Below are 12,577 nucleotides of genomic sequence, written 5' to 3'. Positions count from 1 at the left end.
TGTCATGTAATGACAAAATTAAAATAATTAAAGGTTATTATAATTTCTGGAAACAGTTTTGATAGAAAATTAGTTTCTTAATTTTTATGTATACAATTTCAATCAATCATAGAAGAATCTTCAGAGATGGCTTATTTTATAAGGATTTATTTTTAATTTTATTGACGTATAGATATAAATATTTTGCTTTCTTTGCCAGCTTCTTGTCAGTTAATTGATTCATTTTTTGTCTATATCCTTGTAATTTTTGGCAGCAAATTTATGTTTTTGCTACAATTTAGTTAATTCATCCCTTTGTCTCATGATAAGTTCATTGGTGCAGGCGAATGGGACTAACTAGTCCCTATCACGACTCTTAATTTCTTTCTTTTTTCCATTTACTTCGACTAGTTTCGCAAATGTTGCATTATAATTACTTATTCCAACTTGTTAAGTCCCTTGTGTATATTATAATTACTTATTTGAGTAGTTACGTGAGCAGTACCTCACGGAGTGCTGATTGCTTTTGGCAATCTTTTGAAACAAAAATATTGAGCTATAATTGTTGCCCATATTTTGAACATGTGATATTAGGAAGCATGGACACGGCTCATTCTTTTTCGTATCGGTGTTATACGTCTGTCTGACAAAGACATTCATCGAACACATCGAAATACGTACGGGATACGTCAAAATACGTAAAAGAAAAGGTTGGACACAACTGTCTAAAAACGGACATGTGACAAACGTGAGAAAAGCTGACGGATGACAGCTGAAATTTTGGCTTTCAAATGTAGCAGATGAAGAATTAGCGGAGGGAAGAAAATGATGTAAAGAAGAAATGTGAAGTTTAAGGTTTCCAATTAATCGAATGCTAAGTTTTATTATGAGCCTATGTAAAGGTTAGAAAGATTCAAAAGTTAAAACATTAAATAGTCGATAAAAATAGTAAAATAAAAACTAAAAAAAATTAGCTTATTTGAGAAGCTTTCGAGCTATGTACTTGCTTTGTTGTCTTTGACGTTTCCATTTTTCACATTCCAATCAATATTTTCATTTACATTAAGTATTTTAACATAAGGATATACATAAAAATATTAAATCTTTTTTTTTATTGCTGTGTCCGTATCGTGTTGTACACGTATTGCGTGTTTGTGTCCATGCTTCATAGGTGATATCTTATTTTTTGAACATCGATCTATTTGAAGCAATATGTCTTGAAAATTGGATCAAATCATTAAATAATAAGATCCTTTATTAGATTGGATCGTATCTATTTTGAAGATTAATCTTTATTATCTCCATAGTATATTGGACTTTATTAGTATATTATATAAGCTACTTTAACTTCTACTTTAATAGGAGAATTGACTATATTTAATCTGGTATCTTAGCGAGTTGAAAGTAGTTTATATGCTTGAGACTTTTATAAGTTATAAATAGAGTGTTTTAGCACTTATTTGTTATTATAAATTTATGTTTAAGATTGCATTTTTATGAATAAATAGGTGAGTCACTTGGTATACCGTGTTTTCAGGCAAAAACTTAGGGAAGAGTGATATAGATTTCTAGGTTAAACTATTTTAAGGGTGGGGGGAACTCTTTAGGTAAGGGCAAAGGTAAGGTTGTTAAACCGGTAACTTTTAGGGGAGGAAAACTTGAAGGAGAGTGATAAAACTTAGAGAAGAATGATTTAGAACTTTAGAAGTAAAAGTGAGATTGTTAAATATGTAAAACTTAGAGAAGAGCAATCTAAATTTTTAGATGAAAAAATGAGATTACTAAACCGATGAGTATAGTTAACAAAACCGAACTGTATAAACATGCTTGTGTTAATATTTGTTATATCACAGTTCTACACCCAGTAACATTGCTTGTGGCACTACTCCAAGCACCGTTTGCAATTATATATTCTCTTCACAACTAAATTCATTGATTTGGGAAATAATGTTTGTTAAAAAGGATATGGAAATTGAGCTAGTAGTTTGTTGGAAGTGCATTAAGATAATTACTCAGAAATGAGTTTTTTAGATTTTATAAATGGGATCGGTAAAATCATAGAGCTTTGACCTATTTACGAGTTTAAAAACATTTCTCTATTACTGTATAAAATGATTAGTATATTCGAGTATATATGAGAAACTTATTATAGTTTTCCTCCTTTATTCATATGGAAATAATGGGTACAAAGAGCTTGAATCCCTACAAATTATCGTTCATTGTCTACCTTCCCATAGATCAATAAGAACAACTCTTGGAATTTGGAAGTCTTCGAAAACTTTCTATTCAAGATAATAACACTAAATGTTTGATCACATTTTCATGCCAATGTTCGTTCTAGTCATTGATAACTGCTAAAATTTTGATATGGATTTCTCCTGCAACTTGACCAATATTCAGCTACTAGCTTAGAAAAGGAAGAGTTTGTTGCCATAAGGTTTGAAGGCTCATCATATTCCAGCAATTTACCTGCTCATATAATAATCAATCAACATTGGATATATTTAATTGGCTGCAGTCTCGTAATATGAGAAAGAGTTGCAGGGATCTGAAATACATGTTGCAGTAATGTGATTATAACTTGGATAAATTGATTGATATTAGTATTAGGAAAGAAGAGCTTTACCATAGGAGAGGACCATGACCATGTCACTGTCTATAACAGTTGGAACTCTATGAGCCACTGTTATGACGGTGCAATTTGAGAACTCTTCTCTTATAATTCTTTGCAAAATGGCATCGGTTGCAGAGTCTATGGAAGCAGTGGCTTCATCCAGCACTAGGATTCGGTTCCGTTTCAAGAGAACTCTTCCAAGGCAAAAGAGTTGTCGCTGCCCCACACTCCAATTCTCACCTTCATCACTCACTGTCAATCCAACAACAGTGGCAGAACAACCATGTTTGATCCAGTTAACCGAGAAAAGATAGTCTATCACAAGGAATTTAGTACATAGTCACTAAAATTCAACTCACCAGATGAATCTAGCTTGTTTGGCAGCGCACTGATTGTTGTTTTAAGTTGACACTTCTCCAAAGCCTGCCACGGGAATACAAAGGTAAGTTCCAAAAGCTCATTTTTGGAAATTTTTTTATGTTAATATTCATGATTAGTTGGTTCACCTTCCATATTTCATCATCTGAATAGAGGCCTAGGGGGTCTAAGTTAGTTCGAATGCTGCCTCTAAATAGAGTTGGCTCTTGAGGAATGATGCTAAGCTTCATTCTCAAATCTTTCAGTCCCATAGAGCATATATCAAGTCCATCTATAAGAATTTTCCCACTTGCAGGTTCTACTAGGCGAAACAAGGTGCTTATGAGCGTAGTTTTTCCACTTCCAGTCCTTCCAACAATTCCTACTCTGGTCCCTTCTTGGAAAGTGCAAGTGATTCCTTTGAGAACTAAAGGAGCATTCGAGCGATATCTTATCTAAACAAAGCATTGAATCAAATAACATGAATTAAGACATAGATTTGGTTCAAAGAAAACAAGTTCATCACACTTTCAGAACCCTTCAAACCATTTTCCAGTTTAGATTCCTTAATTTACCTTCAGTTCTTGCAATTCAATCCTACCCTTAGAGGGCCATGAAGATGGGGGCCTGTTGTCTTCTATAATCGCTGGAGGTTCTTCAGGTATGTGCATGAATTGTTTTATCCTTTCAACCGAAATCATGTAGTTCCATAAGCTGCAGTACCAACGGGATGCAAGAATTTGCGTACCGGTCAGTGATAAAGCGTAAGAAAGAGAGAGCCCAACAAGCCCTGCAGTTAGAAATTTTCGAGATTAATGGACTTGAACATTCTCCACATGTCAAGAAGATTATTCAGTACAAATTATAATATACCGGGTGTGACTTGGTTTTTGGGAAGCAGAAGCAGGAAAAATGCAGCAGTGAATAGAGTAAGGTTTTGAAGTGTTTCAATCCGTAGAACTAGCCATTCCATGGCTGCATTAGAAAGAAAGAAAAGTGTGGCATCTGTGTCAACAAGCTTCAGGTTATTTCTAAAGAACATATCCACCATGTTAAAAGCTCTTATGGTGACCACTCCAAGCGATGTCTCGGCTGCATAATTCATAACGGGAGCTTTAGTCGTTCCATTAATTCTTATGAGCTCCCTTGCAGAGGACATATAATACCCCTGCAGTATGATGACCAAAGATTTTAGCCCTTTCAACTTGGTTGCAAATGAGATTTGAGCAAAGCAAGTGAAAAGAAAATGCATCCACCTGAATGTACTTTACTCCTACCATAGCAAGAATCGCGACAATGAGAACTTGCCATGTAATAAAGGCCATGATTCCGATTGTTGCTAAGACTTCAGTTACACCGGCTGCCACAAAGACAAAGGCAAATGGAATGTCGAAATCAAGAATACTCATATCTGATGAAACCTGCAAGAGTTTAAATAAAACATGTTTTAGTACCTTGGGAAAAGACTCAAACGGTACGTGAAACATTACATTAACTCCTAGCTCATTGCCAAGCAAAAAAAAAAAGAAGAAGAAAAAAAAAACTCCTTGCTTATTGGTAAATTTGATCTTACTCGGGTTAGAATCCTGCCAACAGGAGTAGAATCGAAAAAAAGCATTGGAGCTTTGAAAATGGCTTTGGTGAGACCAGAGTGGAAGGCTTTAGAAGCTTTTAATCCTAGATAAGCAGCATAAAGGGATCTAAAAAACACAAAAACTGCACTAAGGGTGGCAACTCCGGTGTAAACTCCTATCAACATGCTGTTGGTCATGTTAGGAATTTGAATGGCAAATGCCAGCCAATAGGTCGAAGTGGCCTGAAGAACAACAAAGGTAAGCTGAGTTAAAATGCTTAAAGATAGATAAACGGATCCTTTTGAGATAGAAACATAATCCATGAATGGCTTCCATCCAACATCGCCGATCTCCACTTCTTCATCTTGTGTTAATTGTATTCCAGGCGGACCCTTCACCGAGATCTCCCCTTCACTGTTCTGTTTAGTTGGAGAACATCCATTAAACATCACGGGAGCTATCCCTCTTGATTCTCTTTCACCTTGACCATTCAAAGAACCTAATGCTGTTATGGAATCTCTATGAGCATTCACAAGCTGCTCAAATGCTGTCCCAGCCATCAATAGCTCTTCATAGCTTCCTGATTGAGTAATTTGTCCACCATCCATAACCTAAGGAAAAAAACGGGAGAAATTATCCTTCTGACGAACCAGAAAAACACATGGATGGATAAATAAATTATGAACATAAATTCGAACTTCGTGTTTACCAAAATTCTATCAACTTCTGAGAGAAACTCTACTTGATGAGTTACCAGGACAACAGTTTTCTTCGCTAGAGCAGTCATAACACAATCCTGCAATCATAAAAAGCTAACTTTTATCATACTGCAAAGAAAATAAATAATAGTATTATACACCAGAGTTCTATACTGAAATGAAGCTTTCTCACATTGAACAAAACAGAAGCTGTATGTGCATCAACAGCACTGAAAGGGTCATCAAGAAGATAGATGTCGGCATCATTATAGATCGCTCGAGCGAGTTGAATCCTTTGCTTCTGCCCTCCACTCATGTTAATCCCTCTTTGACCTATTTCCGTGAGGTCACCATGATCAAAAGTATTGATATCTTTATCCAGAGCACAAGCGTTAATGGCCTTGTCATATTTGTCTGCATCCATCGGCTTTCCATAGAGTATGTTGTCACGAATTGTCCCACTCTGGATCCATGAAACTTGAGAAACATAGGCAATGGATCCAAACACGCTAACCTAAAACAAGCATTAAGGGAAAAAGAACTATAACCAGTGACAAGAAGACATAATGCTTAATGCATGTGCATGTAGGAATACTTGTTTTGCAACTCACCGTTCCTGAAAGTTTCGGTATCTCTCCCAGCATTGCATACAAGATTGAGGATTTTCCAGCCCCGACCGGTCCACAAACAGCTATCTTCTGCCCTCTTTTTATTTCCAACTCCACATTTCTAAGTGTTGGAATTGCAATTTCAGGAACCCAACTGAAATTTCCTGCTTCTACTGTCACACTTTTATCAGAATTCTGCAGGGGAAATCTCCTTACTTCATCATTCCTAAGTTCATCATCAAGAAGAAAAGTGTTGATTCTGTCAAAAGAAACTTTGACTTGTATAAGAATCGAAAGTGCCTCGGGTAACATTCTAACAGGTTCTGCCATGCTTCTTAGAGTTGCAAGAACTGTAAAAATGGTTCCAGCATTCAATGGGGCACTCCCAAATAGAGCACATCCCAAGAAGACAACTGAAGAAACAATAGTTGGAGAGATCCAATACAAGACAGTACCGTAAGGCCTCAAAAACTGCTGTTTAGAAAGCCATTTGAACTCCTTGCCACGTAAGGACTCGATCAAGCTCTTGAATTTATCCTCCCAGGACTGCAACTTGATGATCTTCATGCTGTTTAAGATCTCAGAAATGGCTCTCAATCTCTCATCTTGTGAGATCATGACTTCAGATTGGCATTTTTGTATGATCTTCGCAAATGGCATATTAAGGAATCCACATATGACAAGAGGGACTATACCGGGTATAGCACCGAGACCAACAACTGAGAAAAGCACTCCCATAGACATGAAAAGCTGCAACACAAGACTCCAAGTCGAATGAAACCACCATGGAAACTCCCCATTCTATAGGCATCTACTGCTATGTAATTCACAATTTCCCCAGTCGAATGTCTCTGCCTTCCTAAACTCGAAAGCTTCAGCTGCTTCTGATAGACTGCCACCATTAATGCCGATCGCATCCTCATTCCACACCTCCTCGAAGCATAATACCAATACCTCTGCGACAATGACTCGACAACCTTCGAAACAATAAGGAATCCTAGTAAAACAAGACCCTTTTGCAGGTTTTCCTCTTCCTGGTTCGAATAATTTACAAAGGCATAGAGCAATAATGGAAGTGCTACGACAGAAATCGTCCTAAGAATTGCACAAACTGCTATAACTATATTTTCCTTAAAGTACACTTTTGTTAAGGCCCGAAGAACCAAGTTTCGCCTATCAATTGAGCTTTTCTCTCTTATTAGTGTCTCCCATGCATTAGCAAACTTTTGGTATGCCAAACTGGATTCATCTTCTGCACTAATAGAAGGGATGTCTTCAAGAGCTAAGGGTCTCAAATAACCCCTGGAAAGCAAAGGATTAATCCAAGAAAATGACAATTTGCTAAAGAAATTGGCCTCACAAACTTCTATCTGGTATGTTTCTTCCTTTTCCTCTAATAGAGGTTCTGAAAGACTCTCATGTTCCTTAGTCAAATCAATGAAGTTTCTAAAAGCACAAAACAGCATCAAGATGTTCACAGGCCATGGAAGAACGTCGAATATTTCAATCCGGTGTGTTCTAAATAAAATTTCAATATGAAGAACCGAAACCAATAATGCGAACGACACCCACCACGCGGAGATGAAAATTTTCACTGGTTGTGATGCATGAACAAGCAATGAAACTGATAACGAAATCCAAATTAATCCTCTAACAAGCTCAATCAACCAGCTCAAGCCATTAAATTCACCATTTCTTGCTATTAGATTCCATAAACCAACACTAAGATACGATATACTAATAAGAGCACAACAGATGGAAACAACAATGGAGATCCTATCCCTTTTGTTAACAACACTACGTTGCAGTTTTCTTACCGAACATACAAACAAAAGAAGATAGAAAACAAAGAGGAACACCAGGTTTATGACATCTATGATGGTTCGTTGAATGCCAAAAGAACCAAAATCAAGTTTTCCTTCACAAATTAAAGTGAACCCCCCTACATATCCATCACAAGATTTAGAATTAGCATAATAACAAAAGTCAGTCCAACAGGAAGACACTGATATAGATTACAAACATATTGTCTGCATTACAAAAGTCAGTCCATTACGTTGCCTTACACTAGTCTTTTCAATAATCACTGATGGTTTTAAGAACATCTTAATCAAAATCACATAAAACGCGATATATATTCATGCAAGATGAAAAAGTATTAATCAAACAGGTGAATGAAAACGAGCAAATAAGGGTGTACCAAGTAAGGTCCTGAAGGAAGCCATAGTTGAATAGCTGTCGGCAAATCACACTGTACAATAGTTCAGAGTTGAATGAGTTTTGCCAAAAACACTTGAGTGGATGAAGTGAAACAAACGCTACTCTCATTCACTTCAGCTATTCCATACAAGATGCCATCAAAGAAACTCCCACGCTCCACCGATTTATTGCCTCTTATTTTGGTGTTCGTTGATTGGTTTTTTGGTCGCTTTCGTTTAGTAGACTGCTTCCACATGTACACTACACAATTTGTGCAGATACGCTGTAAGGAGATAATAACAGAATATTTAATACATAATTATTCCCTTTCAATATCAGATTCTCGTCCACAAATTTGTTTTTTCTTCATAATTACAAACATATTGTCTGCATTACAAAAGTCAGTCCATTACGTTGCCTTACACTAGTCTTTTCAATAATCACTGATGGTTTTAAGAACAGCTTAATCAAAATCACATAAAACGCGACATATATACATGCAAGATGAAAAAGTATTAATCAAACAGGTGAATGAAAACGAGCAAATAAGGGTGTACCAAGTAAGGTCCTGAAGGAAGCCATAGTTGACTAGCTGTCGGCAAATCACACTGTACAATAGTTCAGAGTTGAATGAGCTTTGCCAAAAACACTTGAGTGGATGAAGTGAAACAAACGCTACTCTCATTCACTTCAGCTATTCCATACAAGATGCCATCAAAGAAACTCCCACGCTCCACCGATTTATTGCCTCTTTGTTGGTGTTAAAGGCAGTAGCAAGCTGGTTTAGCCTTGCTTGAGCAGCAAGCCTCGTGGCTTGGAGAAGAAACAAAAGCAAAAAATGATTTGCAAGTGGAAAAACAGAAAAGAAAGAGTTTTTAATGAGATTCAAGCTGAATTTTTCATTAACAACAAAGATAAGGCATTAAGCCATTACATATATCAGTCAACTTGAACAATAAACAAGTTATCACCTAATCAACTACCTAACACCACTAATTTGCATTGAAACTTGGAAGATTAACTTGTACGTGTTGCTTTGCTGATTTTTCAGTCAATCAACATCAAAACATTTACCTACTAAGTTCAAAATGAACTACATTACAAAAGGATTAAAAACAACTAAATGTAACAAACAAAACAGCAACTTTAAGCTTCAGTTGCTGCACAGCTAGGCTCGACTGCTTGCTGACCCTTCTCGTGCATGGCCACCTTTGAAGTCCAGCTTGTTGCATGGGAACTAACTTCAACACTCTTATTTTGGTGTTCGTTGACTGCTTCCACATGTACACTACACAATTTGTGCAGACAAGGTTGTAAGGAGATAATAAAAGAATATTTAATACATAATTTTTCCCTTTCAATATCAGATTCTTGTCCACAAATTTGTTTTTTCTTCATAATTTCATAAATATCCATCAGTCAATTGTACATCACATGTCATGCATAAACCAATTGGCAATTAAGACGGTCAGTGAATAAAAATACTGCTATATAAATCTTTGTCTGCTCAATATTTTATACACAGCTGCAATATTCATAATCACATAAAATGGAAGATGAAAAAGTATTAATCAAACAGGTGAATGAAAACGAGCAAATAAGGGTGTACCAAGTAAGGTCCTGAAGGAAGCCATAGTTGAATAGCTGTCGGCAAATCACACTGTACAATAGTTCAGAGTTGAATGAGTTTTGCCAAAAACACTTGAGTGGATGAAGTGAAACTGTTAGGATTGTTCTGATTAAGCAACGAACAAGTAAAAATGGCAGAAGAAATTAAGAAGATGAAGACACAAATTTAACGGGAAAAACCCCTCCAAAGAGGATAAAAAAACCACGGGTAAAGATAATTTTACTATAATGGCAAAAAAATGAAGAGTACAAAAGATGGAGATAAAGCTAAACCCCGAAAACCCGAAAAACAAAGAACCCTCAAAACGTAAACACAAAATTCTCTGAATATGTTATGAGTTCTAATCTAATGGGTATCATATTTCTAAGATTGTAAAAGAGCCTATTTATAGGCTAAATTAGTAAGTCAAATAAACTATACTAATAAATGCTAAATATATTATACTAATAAATACTAAATCTTCTAGAAAGAAAATATATTTTTGTTTAACTTGACTTGCAAGCAATCTCTTAAAATTTGGGTCGCACAACTCTAACAATCTCCACCTTGACATGAATTCTTTCAACGCCATCTTTGCCAAAACCCACCACGGGCCTATCTTGAACTATGCAGGGAATTAACTGAATCGAATCTACACTTAGAAGCTGGAAGACTTCTAGCCTTCGACTTGTGCACTGCCAAATCAAAACTAACCCAGGTCTGATTTTCACGAACACAGTGCCCTAACTTTTTAAAATCTGCATCCAAAAGAGAACCTCTCTTCAACGAAACGGTCATACATTTTTCCCTCCTATGACCATGTTGCTTCTGCTCCAAACGAGTTGACTTTGACTCCGTAATGGACGAGGGACGTCCGATTTCACCGGTCACTGTAAAACCTTCCAGAATATAAAGACTGCCAGTTCTTTTACCTTTTAACAAAACGAGAGCTCCACGAGGTACTTTAATGTCGCTCGACTCGATGTTGATTCTGCATCCTTTCAAGTCTAAAAAACTCAAGGAGATGAGATTCTTTCGTAAATCAGGTACATACCTTACATCTGAGAGTGTTATAATCGTCCCATTGTGTATCCTAATTTTAACAGTACCAATATCGATTATCTTACTAGACGAATCGTTTCTCATGTGCACAACTCCACTTTCAACTGAACTGTATGTGGATAATCATTCTCTATTGGGACACATGTGAAAAGAACATCCTGAATCTAGGATCCACTCAGACTTAAGCTTGGAGTTGTCGCTCGTTGACACTAACAAGAAATCATCACCACCTTCATCGACCAAATTAGCACCAACTACATCTTCCTCATTACTCTCAGCAGCTATTTTATTTCGTAGTTTAAAACAATATGCTTTGACGTGACCTAACTTTTTACAATAACGACACCTTTTGTCTCGTTTCTTTGATGCTACCAAAACGGAAGTTTACCTATCTGCTTTGCTATTCAAACCAAACTCATTGTCGAGTTTGTCTCTACTCAACAAATAACCCTTCACATCTTTGAACGAGAGTTTGTATCTACCATAAATCAGGGTCTCCCTGAAAGACTTGTATGAAGAGGGTAAAAAGCACAATAATAGCATAGCTTGATCTTCATCGTCAATATGAACCTCAACGTTCTTTAAATCATTTAAAAGAGTAATGAAATGACTGATGTGATCTTTAAGAAGCTCACTTTCGTTCATGCGAAACGTAAATAGATGTTGTTTCAACACTAAACGGTTAGCCAGAGACTTAGTCGCATAAATAGTTTCTAACCTTTTCTACAAGGCGAATGAGGTCTTCTCCATCAACACCTCCTGCAATACTGTATTCGCGAGGCACAACTAGATTCCAAACAATGTCTTTTCATTAAGCTCTTCCATCCTGTTTGATTTAGATTCTCAGGTTTTTTTCTTGTAACAACTTTTTTCAAGCCGTTTTGAACTAGAATTGCCATTATCTGAACTTGCCACAAATTGAAATTTGTCTCACCATCGGACTTCTCAATTTCAAACCTTGTTGCTGCCATCTCTGAATGAGCTGATCTATGACAATTGAACTAGCTCTGATACCACTTGTTAGGATTGTCCCGATTAAGCAACGAACAAGTAAAAATAGCAGAAGAAATTGAGAAGATGAACACACAAATTTAACGGGAAAAACCCCTCCAAAGAGGATTAAAAAACCACAGGTAAAGATAATTGTTGACACCATTTTTTTGATTGAAAAACAGAGTCGACTTGGGTTTGAAAAATGAAAACAAAAACGGGAGTCGCCACTAATCCTTTTTTGATAAGGTGTGATCGGATCACCTTGAAAAGTGGTTGTTTTTAATAAACGATTTAATTTTATTAAAACAACGATTTTGGTCCACGAAATTCAGAAAAATGGGTTCGGGAGTCGGTTACGCACGAGGAAGGATTAGCACATTCGATACACCCAAAATTGGTACCTAGTTGATCACTTAATGTCTTAATGTCGAAAATTAAGAATTTTGAAGAATTTAAAAATACGATCCTTGTATTGAAATGTTAAAAATTTTGGGAAAAAGGGACACGTTCCACGTTAATCGAGAAAGAAAGCATCATATCCAGTGAGTTAGGACACAATGTCTCGAATTCTCGATACGCGGATGAATGGCAAAATTTACTTATTTAAAAGATGTTTAATTATCTCGGGTTTAGAAAAGGGACCATGCCCAGTAAGTTAGGACACGATCTTTTTTTTTAATTCCTGAGATTGTTTAAAAACTTGAGTTTGAAAAGATTCGTATATTTAGATTTATTGTGAAAATCGAAACCCAGTAAGTTAGGGTACGATCTTCTCGAATCTAAACACGAAGTGCCATTTTTTAAAACAAATTTTGTTATATTGAGTGAAATAAAAACACGAAGTCGTAGTAAAAATGTGAAAGCAAATTACATTATTATGCATG

General features: G+C 36.2%; 1 pseudogene; it reads right to left on the bottom strand.

Moving 5' to 3' along the window:
• Window positions 1-2,112: 2,112 nt before the first annotated feature.
• LOC107916358 (ABC transporter C family member 8-like) lies at window positions 2,113-8,259 on the bottom strand (annotated as a pseudogene).
• Between the last annotated feature and the right edge of the window lie 4,318 nt (window positions 8,260-12,577).

Source organism: Gossypium hirsutum, chromosome D10, assembly GCF_007990345.1.
Source record: "Gossypium hirsutum isolate 1008001.06 chromosome D10, Gossypium_hirsutum_v2.1, whole genome shotgun sequence".
In the NCBI taxonomy this organism is placed as follows: Eukaryota; Viridiplantae; Streptophyta; class Magnoliopsida; order Malvales; family Malvaceae; genus Gossypium; species Gossypium hirsutum.
This window is presented reverse-complemented; position numbering and strand designations above follow the sequence as displayed.